Genomic DNA, 10,443 nt, shown 5'->3' with positions numbered 1-10,443 from the left:
AGCCATTTTTTTATCACTCTGCTTTCAGTTCAAATCCCAGGAAAGGAGCTTTACACTGGCTTACCTTGTGCACAGATTCATCCCTGATCAGGGTGCCTTAATTAACTATCCCATCAGATCATACACCAAAAGAAAAAAGTAAGTAATTGCGGTGATATTATCAAAAGAAAATAGAATAAAGGCAGAGTAAGAGCACTCAGAAAGAATTGAACAGCATGTTCAAAGGTCCTGAGGCTAGAACAAGTGGAGCACATTTGTGGCTAAGGAAGCCAGTGGGGCTGGGATGTAGTGAGGGAGGGGAAGAGTGGTAGACTAGGTTGCAGTTGGGCATTACTATTCAAGGTATGGCCCTTGACTGGCCGAATCAGACCTATCTGGGAGTTTGTTGGAAATTCATATTCTCGGGCCCAGGCTGAGAATCAGGCCAAGAATTCTCCAAGTGATTCTTAAATTTGAAAGTCACTGATACAAAGGTTTGTAGACCATAGTAAAAGTTCCAATTCCATCCTAAAGTTAATTAGGAATTTCAAGCAGAGAACCACCCCTGCAATTACATAAGAAATAGATTGAAGAAAGACATGAGTGAAAACAAGGAAACCAGTTAGGAGATTGTTGCAATAATCCAAGAAGAAAATAATGGCCAGAATCAAAGTGATAGCAGAAAGAGACAAAAGAAATGGAATGAAGACATATTTTGGAGTTCAAATTATGAAGATTCACTGATGGATGTGACAAATGAAGGTTTTAGTTTGAGCAACTGGGTGGATGGCGGTACCATTTATGACCTAGAGAAACCTGGGTTGATGAAGGAAAACAAAATTTGGGGAGCAAAAAGCACAAGCTCGCTTTTGTACATGTTAAGATTATGATATCCAAGTGGAGATGTCCAGTAGGCATCTGAATAAAAGTAAGAGTGGTACAACAGGAGGTATAAATTTAGAAAACACAGTTGTAAAAGTAGCATTAAATACACAAGAACGTTTGAGATCATTTATAATGAGCAGCCTCCTCTGGAGCATTTTAATGAAACTACTAAACTAAATAAAACACATTTAGAGCTAGCCTGTAGCATAAGTCGAGCAGTTGGTCACCTACATATCATGTTTGAGTAATGCTTGGTTTGGCCCCCAATTTTTCCCACATGGAAACCTTACAATGGTATCTTAAATTTCCTAAATTAACTATTTTCTTTGGAATCAAAAGATTTAACTGTCAGCCAATGATACCTCACATTTGATGAGTCCTCTCCCTCAATACTTTTCTTGCAGATTGCAAAATCAAATACATTTTTCAGGAAGAGAAGGAAAGTCCACAGAATGGGAAGCACTGAGCAGAAAAGATGAGGATACAGGAGATCTGAGATGGCACTGTCCCAATATGCAGGGCTTTGATGCAAATGTAAGTGTTCTCCACAATTTAGCCACTACAGGGGACAAGACAACAGCATGTGCTAGCAGAAGGGAAGGGACAAGGACGATGTGTTTGATTTTACTAAAGAGGGCAGTGGTTAAAGTTAGAATTTAACTTAAAAGTTCTGTGTTGATATAAAACATTCCAACAAACAAATGATACATAATTAGCCTACTGTTGTTCTGTTTCAGTTATGTTGACAATAAACTGTGTTTTAGAACTGCTATTTCTCCCAGTACTGCTTATTTTCCTCATAATAGTTTTCTTTTCTGTTCACTGATTATTTCCTGTATCAAGCATGAATTTATGCTGGCTATTAAGTCCACAATTTTACTTCCTTGAAAGAGACTTTGCATCTGGTGACTAGCCCCATAGTCGGAAATTCTCCTGGATTCTATCCTGATTGTAGTTAAATCTTACCAATCTTGGCAATTTCATGAAATGCATCTGCTCCTAGCATGTTCATTTCCCAAACTAAAGAGTGGGAGAACTGCTTACTTACTCTTGCCATGTGTTCAAATGATCCAATTAAAGCACTAGGTATGTTAGATAGTCATAATAACCAGACACAGTAAAATCTTGGATTGCGAGTAACTTGTTCTGTGAGTGTTCTGCAAGACAAACAAACATTTCTAATAAATTTTAACTTTAGATAAACAAGCGATGTCTTTCAATACACGTAGTATGTGATCCTGAACGTCACCGGGTCACAAATGAGCCAATGGTTCTTCTCTCTCTCTCATTGTGGGATTGTGGGTGATCATCGCCCATATTCAGATGCTCAGTCTCAGGCCACAGTGTTTGGCAGATATCAGTGATTTTTTCAGAACATTGGAAGGTGCCCACAACTGGCACTAGTGTATTTTTTGTCACTTCAAAGCACATACGGACAGTTCTTTGCTTTTCCATACAAGAGTAAGGCTTAGTAAGCTTTGCTTCGTTCTAGGTCAGGCTGCCTGAGGATAGACCATTTCCTCTGCTGCCTTATTGCCAGTTACATTAATACAATATATAAGAGTTTATTAAAACTGCGTATATGATGGCCCCCATGCAGAAAAAGATTCCATTGAGCTAATAGAGAGCAGTGATTCCATTAGTGATAGTGAAAGTCATCCTAGAGTGCCTGGGTAGCTCAGTCGGTTAAGCTTCTGACTTTGGCTCAGGTTTGACCTCATAGTTCATGGGTTTGAGCCCTGTGTCAGGCTCTGTGCTGAGAGCTCAGAGCCTGGAGCCTGCTTCAGATTCTGTGTCTCCCTCTCTCTCTGCCCCTCTCCTGCTCATGCTCTATCTCTCAAAAATAAATAAATGTTAAAAAAATTTTTAATAAGTAAAAAGAAAGTCGTCTTACACAGTAACCCTCTCTCTCTTGTCTCCCTTGCTCCAGACACTTTTCAAAGGTAAGTGTAGGTTAATTTGTTTATTTTTCTTTATATTTTGTACGTTCTTCATTTTTTTGTATTATAGCATTATAATCATTTTTATATGAATATTTTTAGGTTGTGGAATGAATCATCTGAGTTTCCATTATTTCTTATGGGGAAATTCGCTTTGATATACAAGTGCTTTGGATTAAAGCATGTTTCCAGAACGAATTATGTTCGCAAACCAAGGTTTTACTGTAATGTAAAAAAGATATATATCATATGAGAATTACTAGAATTGATTGCCATTTTAAGCCTTTCCTTCTTTTACTTAGTCTTCCTTCTCTGTTACTTTGTAATGATTTTATTGATTATTCATTGGTCTCTTCATGTTCAGGACCAAGTAAAATGTCTAATTAGGCAACTTTAGTCTCAAGACTTTCAAATCATTCCTTTCAATATTGCTATTTCCCATGTCTAGCTCTTGATTCCCAGGTGATTGGTGCTCTCAAAATATTCCCAGACTTTTCCTTGTTCCCCTGCACCCCTAAATAATAATAATAACAATGGTAGCAGCAACACTGTACTAAGTTTTTTATACATTATTTGATTAATCCTCATGACAACCATAGGTTCTACTAATGTGTTTATTTTTACAGATCAGGAAACTGTGGTTCAAAGAAATTAAATAACTCATCCAAACTCATGCAGCTAGTGACAAATGGAATAGACCTCTCAGGCTCTGCAACTGGGATTTGAAGTCCATCCATATCAGAGCCTGAGTTCTGAACTGAAATGATGAACCATAAGTAGCCAGCATAACATGACAAAGAGGGCTCCAGGTTGGATGCAGATAACTCTCCTGGGGGATCCTGGGCAAGTAATGCAGTCTCTTGTTCCTCGACTTTATCACATTCTATCTCTGCATAAAGTACTCCTTATCTGAGCCTGTCCTTCACTCTCCAACACCTGAAATTTACCTATCGTTGATCTCCAAAGCTGTTTCCAGCTGTCGTTGAGAAAATGTTTAAATAAATGATACAAGAGTATTAGCTTTCTTAAAGGTATATATTTTATGTTAGCTTCCAAAACTAGCATACCTTAAGTGAAACTGAAATTTTAGATACTATAATGAATGAGAGGAAAAACTTGGCAGGAGAAATCTTCCTAGTATTCCTCCACTATGATGTCACGTAAGCCAGTGCTTCTCAAAGCCAGTGCTTATGTATTATTATACATATGAACACCTGGGAGTTTGTGGAACTGCAGATTCTGATTCAGTAGGTCTGTGGTGGGGCCCAAGATTCTAAAGTTCCAGCAAGTAGCCAGGCGATGCTGAAAATCCCCAGACCAAACTTCTAAAGCATCTCTTCCTTTTACAGGTTGAGTCCATTCTCCTTAATCTATTGTTTCTTTTCATGTTTTTCTTTGCTAAATAGCAAATTCAAGAAACTGTAAAGTCTGATTTTTAGTTCCCTCTTTGGTTGACCCAGGAGGGCATCCCTTACTTTCTTGCAAACTCTGCTGTGCACTTACAAAGATGCACTATATTTAACTCAATGCATCTAGGTGTTTAGGATTGCTTAAACCTGCATGATTGCTTTTTTCAGTTAAAATTAAATAATAATATATTACTTTAAAAAAAAAAAAAAACCTGGGGCACCCAGGTGGATCAGTCAGTTGAGTGTCAGACTCTTAATCTCAGCTCAGGTCTTGATCTTAAATAAGAACAGAAACAAACTGAGTAAAACTATACCTTAAATGAATCAGGAATAATATGAGGATAGGAAGAATACTGAGAATTAAGAATTCTACTTCCTTTTTTCAAGCTTGATTTTATTCTCAAAAAACTGGTCTATTGCAGCACAAGGTCCAACCTAGAACTACAACAAATCCTTTCTTTCTTTTTTTTTTTAAACGTTTATTTATTTTTGAGACAGAGAGAGACAGAGCATGAACAGGGGAAGGGCAGAGAGAGAGGGAGACACAGAATTGGAAGCAGGCTCCAGGCTCTGAGCCATCAGCCCAGAGCCCGACGCGGGGCTCGAACTCACGGACCACGAGATGGTGACCTGAGCTGAAGTCTGACGCTTAACCGACTAAGCCACCCAGGCGCCCCAAATCCTTTCTATGAAAAGCTTTTCCGATTATAAAGAACTACTTAGAAGAGGGAGTCAACACAGTAAATCATCACGCCTAATTCATATTCAAAGTACGGACTACTAGTTCTTAAACTTTTGGTAGGTTGACAAGGGTGAAGCAAGCTTTGTGGTCAAAATAAGCTTGCATATTTTCACTTGCAAAAAAAAAAATATTTTCTAATAAATATAATTTCTAAAATTTCATGAATTTTAGGGGCGCCTGGGTGGCTCACGGTTAAGCGTCTGATTTCGGCTCAGGTCATGATCTCAAGATTGGTGGGTTTGAGCCCCACGTTGGGCTCTGTGCTGACAGCTCGGAGCCTGGAGCCTGCTTCAGATTCTGTGTCTCCCTCTCTCTCTACCCCTCCCCTGCTCATGCTCTGTCTCTCTCTGTCTCTCAATAATAAATAAACGTTAAAAAAAAAAAAAAAAGAGGCTCATCAGGTGATTCAATTGCATATTTATGCTTTCTTAGATGAAAACAACACAACTTAGTGACAAAAATTTAAAGTTACAAAATAAAAGCATAATTATATGTTAAAAATAGATGCTGCAATGAGACACCACTCCGCACCAGTCAGAATGGCTAGCATCAAAAAGACAAGCAATCACAAGTGTTGGCAAGGATGTGGAGAAAAGGGAACCTTTAGGCGCTGTTGGTTATTACTAAATTGGTGCAGCCACTGTGGAAAACACTATGGAGGGGCCTCAAAAAAATAAAAATAGAATTATCATATGATCCAGCGATTCCACTACTGGGTATTTACCCAAAGAAAATGAAATCACTAATTCAAAAAGATATACGCATTTACTGCAGCATTATTTACAATAACCAAGTATGGAAACAGCCCAAGTGTCCGTTGACAGATGAATGGATAAAGAAGATGTGGTATACGTATATGGTGTGGTGTATGGGTATGCGTGGGTGTGTGGGGGTGTGTATGTGTGTGTGGGGGTATGCATGGGTATACACACATACACACCCATGCATACACACACACACACACACACACACACACACACAAACAATGAAATATTAGCCATAGAAAAGAATGAAATCTTGACATTTGTGACAACACGGAAGGAACTAAAGGGTATTATAATAAGTCAAATCAGACAAAGAAAAAGAAATACCATGTGATTTCATTTATATATGGAATCCAAAAAGCAAAACAAAACAAAACAAATGAACAAACAAATAAACCAAACAGACTCAAATACAGAAAACAAACTGATGGTTGCCAGAAGGTGGGTGGGGGATGGGCAAAATAGGTAAAAGGGGATTAAGTGGTACAAACTTCCAATTACCAAATAAGTAAGCCCCAGAGACGAAAATTGTAGCATAAGAAATATACTCAATAATATTGTAATAACATTGTAGGGTAACAGATGGTGTCTACACATCGCAGTGAGCGCTGAGTAATGTATAGAATTGTCAAATCACTATGTCGTACACCTGAAACCAATATAATATTGTATGTCAACCTTCAATAGAAAGAAAAAAGATGCCATCAGTTCTTTCAACACATCAGCATTCAGCATTTTTCATGCCGAATCATATATTCCCAAGGTAATTACTATTTTAAAGGACCACCAATCATTCAGTATTTCTTTATAATATCATTTACCACATGACATAAAGTTCTATTTCTTGTTGTTTTGTATATATCATATAACATGTATGACATGTATCAATATAGCATAAATCAGAAAATATTTTAAAATCAATTTAAACATGTAATTATTTCAGGTGCACCTGGGAGGCTCAGTCAGTTAAGTGTCTGACTCTTGGTTTTGGCTCAGGTCATGATTTCACGGTTTGTGGGGTAGCAGCATGGAGCCTGCTTGGGATTCTATCTCTCCCTCTCTCTCCCCCTTCCCCATGCTCTCTCTCTCTCTCTCTCTCTCTCACTAAATAAACAAACAAACATTAAACATGTAATTATTTCCAGAATTTTTAAAGGAAACTGAGGTAAGGGGTTAAACTGTAATAGGGAGAATGCCCTGACTCTAAGTGCAGAAATAAGAATCAAGTAATGATCTTGATAGATATCCATTCTTGATAGATATTCTTCATAGATATCCATCTATGAAATATATGAGAGATCAGAGAACTAAAATATTAGTCACTGATTATGACACAGTTGTTTCTTTTTTTTTTTAGCTCAGTACAGATCTTGTAACATTACTTTTTTTCTTACTCTTTCTCCCTAGGTATGTGTCATTTTCCTATTTGCTTGTGTCTCCTGTATTTAACCTAATTCTTTCCTACCATTATTCCCACTAAGTATTTGCTTTCCTATTTCCCTAGATTTGTCTTACTTTTTCCATGCTTATCACTATTACCTGACCATTCTCTTTAAACAAAGCTTACTTATTGCTTATTATTTATTGTCTTTGTCCCTCCCCACAATTCCTTACCTACCCTTTAAACTTTCCTCCATTCCTAACACACATACTCATTCACATTAAACTAGAAACTCTGGTGGTGCCTGAGTGGCTCAGTTGGTTAAGCGTCTGGCTCTGATTTGGGCTCAGGTCATGATCTCACAGTTTGTGGGTTCGAGCCCTGTATCGGGCTCTGCACTGATAGTGTGGAGCCTGCTTAGGGTCCTCTTCCTTTCTCTCTGCTCCTTCCCCTACCTTCAAAATAAATAAATAACCTAAAAACAACAACAACAACAACAACAACAACAACAGAAAACACACTGTCTTATTCACTGCAACGATCCCTCACAGGATAATGCCAGATACATATCAAAGGCTCAGTGTACATGCACTGAATGACTAAAATGAATGAACAGTATATCTTCATGTCAAACCAAATGTCTCTTCACTTCTATACCATCTGTTTTGTTTGTATATTTCTGATCATACTTCATCCTTTAATACAGTTCCTAGTCCAGGTGTGTTGGACAACCACCATTTTCTGTACTCATGGAAAATCCCTTAAGGTCACATTCATCACCAAATCTTCCAAGGACCTAGCATATTCTATTCCATGTAGAAAGCACCCAGTAGGCTAACTAAATTAATTAAAAACTCCTAGGAAAAAAAAAAACTCAAAAAAACACCTCTAGATGCTAAAGCAAGCTATTCCTAGATTGCAAGTAAGAAAATTTTCATCATTGCAAGCTGTCCCTAGATTGCTAAGAGAGTTTTAAGTCTACTTATCATTTAATTATTACAAGGTAACTTTTAATGATATCAATCTACAATAACTAGCTTGTTTATTCACACTGCAAGGCACTGGCCACTGGACATACAGAGGTGATTAAGACACTGCCCCTCCATGGAGGAGCTCACAGTCTAATGGACAGGCTGACACTGACATAATAAATGGAATGCAGTATAAAACATCCCACAATTTAGACATGTATGATGCAGGGGTGCCTGGGTGGCTCAGCTGGTTAAGCATCCAACTCTTGATTTCAACTCAGGTCACGATCTCATGGTTCATTAGTTTGAGCCTTGTGTTGGGCTCTGTGCTGTCAGTGTGGAGTTCCTTGGGATTCTCTCTTTCTTCCTCTCTCTCTACCTCTCCCTCGTGCTCTCACGGGCACTCTCTATATATATACAAATAAATAAACTTCAAAAAATTTTTAAAAATTTATGATGCAGTGAGGGAATAGAGAGAGGGAGGCCAACTTTTTTGGGGAGATCAAGAAGGACTCTTGAAAGGACTGAGTTGGGTTTTGTTTTAGTTTTTGTTTCATATTACTGTATTTTACCAAATTTAATTTTTTTTTAATTTTTTTTAACGTTTTATTTATTTTTGAGACAGACAGAGACAGAGCATGAGCGGGGGAGGGGCAGAGAGAGAGGGAGACACAGAATCGGAAGCAGGCTCCAGGCTCTGAGCCATCAGCCCAGAGCCCGACGCGGGGCTCGAACTCACGGACCGCGAGATCGTGACCTGAGCTGAAGTCGGCCACTTAACCGACTGAGCCACCCAGGCGCCCCCCTAATTTAATTTTTTGACTAGTCAATGAGTCCACATGGTTCAAAACTTGAAAGATATAAAGAGAGAATACAAACACAACAACAAATGCTGGTGAGGATATGGAGCAATAGGAACTCTCATGCTTTGCAGGTACGAATGCAAAATGGTACAGCTACTCCAAAAGACAGTTTGGTGGTTTCTTACAAAACTAAACGTACTCTTACCATACCATCCAGCAATCGTGCTCCAGGATATTTACCCAAATGAATTGCAAACTTACATCCACACAAAAACCCTCACACAGATGTTTATAGCAACTTTATTCATAATTGCCAAAACTTGGAAGTAGCCAAGATGTCCTTCAGTAAGTGAATGAATAAATAAAGTGTGGTACATCCAACAATAGAATATTATCCCACACTAAAAAATGAGCTAACGAGTCAGGAAAAAGACACAGAAGAACCTTAAATGCATATTACTAACTGAACAAAGTGTATCTGAAAAGGATGCATATTGTATGATTCCAACCATATGACATTCTGGAAAAGGCAAACCCATGGAGACAGCAAAAAGATAAGTGGTTACTAGGGGTTAAGGAGAAAAAGGGGTAAATAGGCAGAGAACGGAAGATTTTAGGGAAACAAAACTATTCTGGATGATACTATACTGATGGATACATATCATTATACATTTGTCAAAACCCATGAAATGTACAAGACCAAGAGCATACCCTAATGTAAAGTATGGATTTGGGGTAATGATGATGGGTCATTGTAGATTCATCAGTTGTAACAAACGTACCATTCAGTTTGGGATTTTGATGTGGGAGGCTGTAATGTGTGGGGGCAGGAGGTATAAGGGTATAGGAGAACTCTATGTACTTTCTGCTTAATTTTGCTATAAACCTAAAAGTTCTTTAAAAAACAATGTCAGGGCACCTGGGTGGCTCAGTCGGTTGAGCATCCGACTTTGGCTCAAGTCATGATCTCGCAGTCCGTGAGTTTGAGCCCCACGTTAGGCTGTACACTGACAGCTTGGAGCCTGTTTCAGATTCTGGGTCTCCCCCTCTGTCTGCCCCTCCCCTACTCGTGCCTCTGTCCCTCTCTCTCTCAAAAGTAAATAAATACTTTAAAAAAATTTTTTAAAAGCCCACTGTCTATTAAAAAAGAGAGAGAGAATACAGTGAAAAGTATTGTTCTCACCCTTGACCCTTGGCTGCTCAAGTCTCCTCTCTACAGGCACCAATGGTTCTAGTTTCCTAAATATAATCCCAAGAACTTTGAGGTATATGCAAACCTTCCATATTGTATATCATATCTATAGACATGATTTCCCTCTTTCTTCCTCAAATAGTAGTATACAACATATTCTGTTTTGCACCTTACTTTTTTTACCTAATGATATACCTTGGAGATTTCTCCATATTGGTACAGAAAGAACATCCTTATTCTTTTTTATTGCTGTGTATCATTGTATGAATGAAAAATAATTTATTTAATCAGTCCCCTATTGATGGACATGGAAGATGTTTCTAATCTTTTGCTATTACATTCAATTCTGCAACAAATAATGTTGTACCTATGTCATT

The sequence above is a fragment of the Lynx canadensis genome, chromosome C2 (genome assembly GCF_007474595.2).
Source record: "Lynx canadensis isolate LIC74 chromosome C2, mLynCan4.pri.v2, whole genome shotgun sequence".
Lineage (NCBI taxonomy): Eukaryota > Metazoa > Chordata > Mammalia > Carnivora > Felidae > Lynx > Lynx canadensis.
This window is presented reverse-complemented; position numbering follows the sequence as displayed.